The 6,485-nt window shown below is 47.4% G+C and overlaps 1 pseudogene; it reads left to right on the top strand.

Moving 5' to 3' along the window:
* The first annotated feature begins 1,652 nt into the window (after positions 1-1,652).
* Positions 1,653-6,485, top strand: part of LOC105521276 — a 72,364-nt pseudogene continuing 67,531 nt past the window's right edge.

Here is a 6,485-nt window from a genome sequence, read left to right as displayed (position 1 = left end):
TCAAGTTCTTGTCAGACAGCCAAATGAAGAAGTCAAGTACACTATTAGAGAGAGGATTCCATGAAAGATAAAACCAGAACATTTTTAGAAGTCACAGGAAGATTTTTTTTTTTTTTACGAAGGATTAGGCAGAATTTTTATGTAAGAAAAAAGTGGTAAAGGAACAGACAAACTGAAACATATTAAAATGTAGGGAATAAAAAGAAAATAGAGTGGGCCGGGTGTGGTGGCTCATGCCTGTAATCCCACCACCTTGGGAGGCTGAGGCAGACGATCACCTGAGGTCAGGAGGTTGAGACCAGCCTGGCCAACAAGGCAAAACCCCATCTTTTTGTTGTTTGTTTGTTTGTTTGTTTTTTGAGACGGAGTCTTGCATTGTCGCTTGGGCTGGGGTGCCGTGGCAAGATCTTGGCTCACTGCAACCTCTACCTCCCGGGTTCAAGCAATTCTCTTGCCTCAGCCTCCCGAGTAGCTGGGATTACAGGTGCCTCCCACCATGCTCAGCTAATTTTTAGTAGAGACAGGGTTTCACAATGTTGTCCAGGCTGCTCTGGAACTCCTGACCTCGTGATCCGCCCACCTTGGCCTCCCAAAGTGCTGGGATTACAGGCATGAGCCATCGTGCCAGGCCTAAAACCCTGTGTTTACTAAAAATACAAAAATTAGCTGGGTGTGGTGGTAGGTGCCTATAATCCTAGTTACTCGGGAGGCTGACACAGGAGAATCACTTGAACCCGGGAGGCAGAGGTTGCAGTAAGCAAAGATGGCACCACTGCACTCCAGCCGGGCTACAGAGCAAGACAGCGTCTCCAAAAAAACAACAACAAAAAACCCCTCAGATATCCAGATAAGAGGATACAGATGTGTCCACTGTCATAAATTCTTCACCATGCTACAAGAGGGGAACTGACATTTTGGTGAATCTTTGTAAATCATCAATTTATCTGTCACACTTTTATTTCACCAGTAGCATTGACAAAGCTAAGTAATACAATTCCATTTGAAATTACCCATAAACAGAACAGACCTTTAAAACTTACTACACTCACTCTGGGGAAGAAATAAATACGAATTTTTAGCAAATAAAATATATCATTTTACCTTGCCTCTTTGGAAATAATATTTTTATCTTTCAAGCTGTACTGACAAAATGTATCTTACAGTCAATGAAAAACTGAAACTCAAATAAGCGGACAAGCTTTTTCAAGGTAACAAACTCAGGGAGAGGCAGTGCTGACTCCAACACAGACCTTTCTAAGTGTCACGGCAGGCCATTCCATCCGTCGGGACACCCATCCTGTTCAGTAAAGTACTCAGTGACCACCTAGGAGGCACTGGCACTGCTCTTTGTCCTCTGTGCGCCTTAAGTGCATTTTCATATTCAGGTTCTTGCACGTCCTCTCTGGGGAGGGTTTTCCTTGTCCTTTGGGACAGTTTTTCTCTCTTCACAAGTCTGAGACAATCTAGAGAGCAGAAATCATTTCTGCCTTTTCCTCTCAATATCAGCATCCCATTGGCAGACCGTCAATGTGTCTCCGAGGAATAAAAACTCCGGCTGGAGGAACAGTTTTAATGACCTGGCTTTAATGACATTATGTTGTATTGTCCATAATTTTAATGTCCTAAAATTTTAATAACCCTAAGGGGTCACCATGTTAGATGAAACTATACCAGGAGATTCCTCTACGGCCAAGAGCATCCAGCTGCTCCCTGAGCGACTCTACCCCCTACCTCAGGCTGTCCTTGGCAATGAGATGACGCCGGGACTAATACTCACTAGACCCTCCAATAGACATGGCCACAGTGGGTATCCTGGGACATCCCCAGACAGTTCTAAAATGCCAGGACTAGGAAAAGACAGGAGGGTGGCTGAGGACACAACACCCTGTAAAGTTTTCACGGGGGGACCTGAACCTAAAGACATTTTGGTTATATGTACACTTAGGAAAGATGAAAAGAAGAGAGGTACAAAGATTTTTTTTACAGTAGAGTAAAATGTTTGGAAACAGAAAAATATTTTGGCCAAGGTGGCTCACGCCTGTATTCCCAGCACTTTAGGAGGCTGAGGTGGACAATCAGTTAAGGTCAGGAGTTCGAAACCAACCTAACATGGCAAAACCCTGTCTCTACTAAAAATACAAAAATTAGCTGGACGTGGTGGTGGGCGTCTATAAGCCTAGCTACTTGGGAGGCTGAGGCAGGAGAATCGCTTGAACCTGGGAGTCAGAGGTTGCAGTGAACTGAGATTGTGCCACTGCACTCCAGCCTGGTGACAGGGCGAGACTACGTCTCAAAAAATATATATATATATATAATATACATTTAAAATCATTACATGTAGATAGTATTTGAAGTCTTGGTACTGACTGTAGGTAGAAACAAGAGAAGTCAAGGAAATTTTTTATTTTTATATTTATATATAATTATATAAAATTAATATACATAATTATAATGTATAAATATATCCCATAGGCTGTGCACAGTGGCTTACACCTGTAATCCCAGCAATTTGGGAGGCCGAGGTGGGCAGATCACCTGAGCTCAGGAGTTCGAGACTAGCCTGACCAACATGGAGAAACCCCATCTCTACTAAAGATACAAAAATTAGCCAGGCGTGGTGGTGCATACCTGTAATCACAGCTACTCAGGAGACTGAGGCAGGAAAATCACTTGAACCCAGGAGGTGGAGCTACTCAGGAGACTGAGGCAAATCACTTGAACCCAGGAGGTGGAGGTTGCAGTGAGCCCAGATTGTGTCATTGCACTCCAGCCTGGGCGACAAGGGTTAAACTCCATCTCAAAATAAGTAAATAAATAAATAAATAAAACAAGAAATATATATTTATGTCTAAATATATAATTATAATACATAAATGTGCATATATATACATTTATTATAAATTTATTAATATATGAAATATATTTATTTCTGAGACAGGGTCTGGCTCTGTCACCCAGGCTAGAGTGCAGTGGCACTATCATAGCTCATTGGAGCCTTGAACAGATGGCTCAAGCGATCCTCCCATCTCAGCCTCCTGAGTGGCTAGGATGGCATGCACACACCACCATGCGTAGCTAATTTTAAACTTTTTTGTGGAGACAGGGTCTTCCTTTTTTGCCTAAGCTGGTCTTGAACTCCTGGGCTCAAGTGATCTTCCTGCCTCAGGCTTCCAATGTGTTAGACGTGGGCCACTGCATCTGTTCTAATGCATTTTTTAAATTTGCGAGCTTATATTATTTCATATTTTTAAGCACTGAATGTGTTGAACAACCAACTTGCAGAATTCCCGAACAATGGACGGTCAGCTCTCATGTCCTGGTTCAAATTGTCGCAGCACACCAAGGCTAGAAACCTTTAAGGTAACTTCCACTTATGTCTCCCGGGGCAGGACAATGTCACTTGGCCAATCCCCACTAAGAGGGACTCTGGAAAGGCAAGAAACTATTCTGTTCTCTCTAATGGAACGTGACCAGGGAGAAGGCAGTTGGGAGGGCCAGCTGGGCCCTCCAACCAGCAGCGTCCACCATCTACCAACTGCCCCAGAGCTACACCGTGCTGGGCATTTGGGGCACTGTTATGAGCAAGAGTTTCCATTTTTCTTCTCATGGGACCTTCATGCTAGTGGCAAGAGACAATCTTTTTTTTTTTTTGAGACAGAGTTTTGTTCTTGTCACTCAGGCTGCAGTGCAATGGTGTAATCTCAGCTCACTGCAACCTCTGCCTCCTGGATTCAAGCAATTCTCCTGCCTCAACCTTCCGAGTAGCTGGGATTACAGGATTGCACCACCACGTCTAGCTAGTTTTTGTATTTTAGTAGAGATGGGGTTTCACCATGTTGGCCAGGCTGGTCTGGAACTCCTGAGCCACTGCACCCAGTCAAGAGGGAGATTTTAAATCAATGAGTATAATTGTGATGAATGCCAGAAAGAAGAATGTATGTGATGGGGAGGGGACCTAAGTTATTGTCTCATATTTTAACACTTTCATAGGCAATAACTAAAAACTTAGAAGCTTAAAACAACACACACCTTTAAGCCAATTTTGGCAAGCTAGGAGTTGAGCACATTTTAGCAGGTCCTCTGCTTGGGATCTCATGCTAAGCAGCTGGGCTGCATCCTCATCTGAGGCTCCACCAGGGCAGAATCCATTTCCACGTCCACTGAGGTTATTGGCAGAATTCATTTCCTCAGACCCGCTTGGCAAGGGCCCAGCTTTTTGCTTCCTTGCCTACGGGGTCCCTCCAAAGGTCCTTTCTCAGCACAGCATCTCCCTCCTGCAGTGCCTGCCGGCGGAACCTTTCTCTCTAGTGTGCGAAGGTGATGCACTGTGACAGTGACATCCCATTGCTTTTGCCAGGCTCTATGGGTTAGAAGCCAGTCACCTATTTTGCTTGTACCCAAGGTCAGGAAGACTATATAAGGGCATAGGTCATTGGGGAGTCAGTCACTTTAGGGTGTGGCTGCCACCACTGAACTTGGTGAGACTTTAAGGGTTGGTAGGAGCTGGCCAGGTACAGGGGTGAGGGTGTGTCAGGCAGGGGTGAGGGCATGGAGGGAGATGCAGAGGCCAGCACCCTGGAATGTCCTTTCACTCCCCGAGGTTTTGTTCTCCTGATCCCTGAGTACATCCCAGAACACGGTGTGGCCCTAGCAGGGGAGAGGTAGGGAAGCATGTGTTGTTCATCCGGGGACCTTGTTAGGCAAATCAGATTAGGGGCCAGGCTTTCAGTGGTGGGTGCGAGTGTAGGAGTGATGAGTGTGCAGGTGTGTGTGGGGAGTGATGGGGATGGGGTCAGCCCCAGCCACCATGAAGACCTTAACTGTGCATCCACCCATCCCAGCAGCCTCCTTGAGTGAGTGCCCTCAGGGTGCAGGTCCTGTTTTACACATGGAAGTGAATCAGAGTGGGACACTGCCTTGCCTTAGAGAGGTCACATTTCTTCTCCTTCTCCTTCTTCTTTTTTTTTTAATTTGCGACAGAGTCTCACTCTGTTGCCCAGGCTGGAGTTCAGTGGTGTGACCTTGGCTCACTGCAACCTCTGCCTCCCAGGTTCAAGCAATTTTCCTGCCTCAGCCTCCTGGGTAGGGTAGCTGGGATGATAGGCACGCATTACCATGCCTGGCTAATTGTTGTATTTTAGTTTCACCATATTGGCCAGGCTGGTCCCAGTCTCCTGGCCTCAAGCGATCTGCCCGCCTCAGCCTCCCAAAGTGCTGTGACTACAGGTGTAAGCCACCACACCGGGCAAGAGGTCACACTTCATGCCAAGTGGGAGGCAGCCACTCAGACAGCACCCCAGCTGGCACTGGGAGTGAGGGGTGCTCAGCGTCCTAGGAAGGCAGAGGGCTGCATGAGAGGTTCGGGGAGGAAGGACTGGAGGAGGATTTGAGATTTTCACCTGAGCAGCTGGGTGGATGAAGGGGCTGTTTACAGAGAATCACAAGAATGTGGATGAGCAGGTTGGGGCACTAATACAGCACTGTTTTGGCCCGCAGAAGATTTGAGATGCTCCCCTGTGTCCAGCTGAGGCTTTGGGAAAGGTGAGGGCTGGGCATCTGACTGGGATGGATGTCTCTCTGGCAGGCAGCAGAGCATGTGGATGGTTTGTGAAGCCCGGAAGGGCATGAGATTTCCTGTGGCAGTGCCCACTGCAAATGGAAGGGCATTTGGCCTGAGCCCAGACATATACAACTTGGGCAGAGAAGGGGGTGGGTCCCCGGGACCCACAGAGGAGCAGCTATGGAGGTACAGGAAAACCAAGGGTGTGGGGTCACATGAAGCAGGAAGCTCAAATAAGATGAGGAAAGACGTTTTAAAGACGATCAGGGCTGGGGACAGTGGTTCATGCCTGTAATCCCAACACTTTGGGAGGCTGTGACGAGAGGATAGCTTGAGGCCAGGAGTTTGAGACCAGCCTGGACAACATAGGGAGACCCCATTTCTGTAAATAAATAAATACCATTGGCACTTGGCATTTCAGGAGGGGAACAGCAAACACATGAAAGCTCTGAGGCAGGAAAGGGAAGTGATTAGTGCTCGCTCCTGGTTCCTTTATCAGACCTTAAAGAGATGCAGAGACATTTCAGGTACTCCTTGGCCGAGCTCCTTCAGGGAAGGCCTAAGTTCGCTTCTACTTCCCATCTATTAATGTTTTTTTGGAGACAGAGTCTCACTCCGTCGCCCAGGCTGGAGCGCATGCAGTGGCACCATCTCAGCTCACTGCAACCTCCACCTCCCGGGTTCAAACAATTCTCCTGCCTCAGCCTTCCCAGTAGCTGGGACCACAGGTGCGCGCCACCACGATCGGCTAAGTTTTTGTATTTTTAGCAGAGATGGGAGTTCATCTTGTTGGCCAGGCTGGTTTCGAACTCCTGGCCTCAAGTGATCCACCTGCCTTGGCCCCACAAAGTGCTGGGATTACAGGCGCGAGCCACCGCGCCCAGCCCTACTTCACTCCTAACGCCCACCATACGTGCTTCCAAAT

Source organism: Colobus angolensis, unplaced genomic scaffold, assembly GCF_000951035.1.
Source record: "Colobus angolensis palliatus isolate OR3802 unplaced genomic scaffold, Cang.pa_1.0 Scaffold11, whole genome shotgun sequence".
In the NCBI taxonomy this organism is placed as follows: Eukaryota; Metazoa; Chordata; class Mammalia; order Primates; family Cercopithecidae; genus Colobus; species Colobus angolensis.
This window is presented reverse-complemented; position numbering and strand designations above follow the sequence as displayed.